The sequence below is a fragment of the Lactuca sativa genome, chromosome 5 (assembly GCF_002870075.4).
Source record: "Lactuca sativa cultivar Salinas chromosome 5, Lsat_Salinas_v11, whole genome shotgun sequence".
Taxonomy (NCBI): Eukaryota; Viridiplantae; Streptophyta; class Magnoliopsida; order Asterales; family Asteraceae; genus Lactuca; species Lactuca sativa.
Genome location: NC_056627.2, coordinates 254,185,615 through 254,186,235, shown reverse-complemented (window position 1 = coordinate 254,186,235; position 621 = coordinate 254,185,615). Strand labels below are relative to the sequence as shown.

General features: G+C 44.8%; 1 non-coding gene across 1 annotated transcript; it reads left to right on the top strand.

Moving 5' to 3' along the window:
* The first annotated feature begins 304 nt into the window (after window positions 1-304).
* On the top strand, window positions 305-411 carry LOC111913307 (small nucleolar RNA R71). Its single transcript, XR_002857503.1, has one exon. It is a non-coding gene; the product is annotated as a small nucleolar RNA R71 (small nucleolar RNA).
* The last annotated feature ends 210 nt before the right edge of the window (window positions 412-621 follow it).

The window sequence follows — 621 nt, the reverse complement described above, 5'->3', positions numbered from 1 at the left end:
CCCTCTACAATTTTCACATCCCACCCTAATAGCATGGATTGTTTGATCCATTTTTGTCATTCTTCTATCAAGACTATCAAGCTTAGCTATCACCGCCACCATGCTATCATTTGCCGAGTTCACTACTCCCTGACTTACTTCGTTTCTTGGATTGTGGTATTCTCTAGAGTGCTTAGAGAATTCTTCGATTAACTCCTTAATTACCGGGGACGCCTTCTTCGTGAGCGGGCCTTGGGAATCGAGCAATTGCCTTGTCGTTACATTGACTCCATCATAGAAAATGGAGACCTCTTGTTGGCTATTAAGGTCATGGTGTGGGCAATTTCTAAGCAAGCTCTTGTACCTTTCCCAAGCTTCATAAAGAGATTCTCCGGGTTGTTGCTCGAAGTTGGCAATGGCTTTCTTTAGCTTGGCTATTTTGGAAGGCGGGCAAAAATGATCTATGAATTCTTCTTTCATTCTGGCCCATGTGGTGACCGATCCGGGAGGAAGTGACTTTAGCCAGTCTTTTACAGCCCCTTTAAACGTGACTGGAAGCATGTGAAGAAGCTGGGTCTCGCGTGGAACATTCGGTACATTGAAGTAGTCGGCCACATCATTTACTTCGTCCAAGTGCTTGTA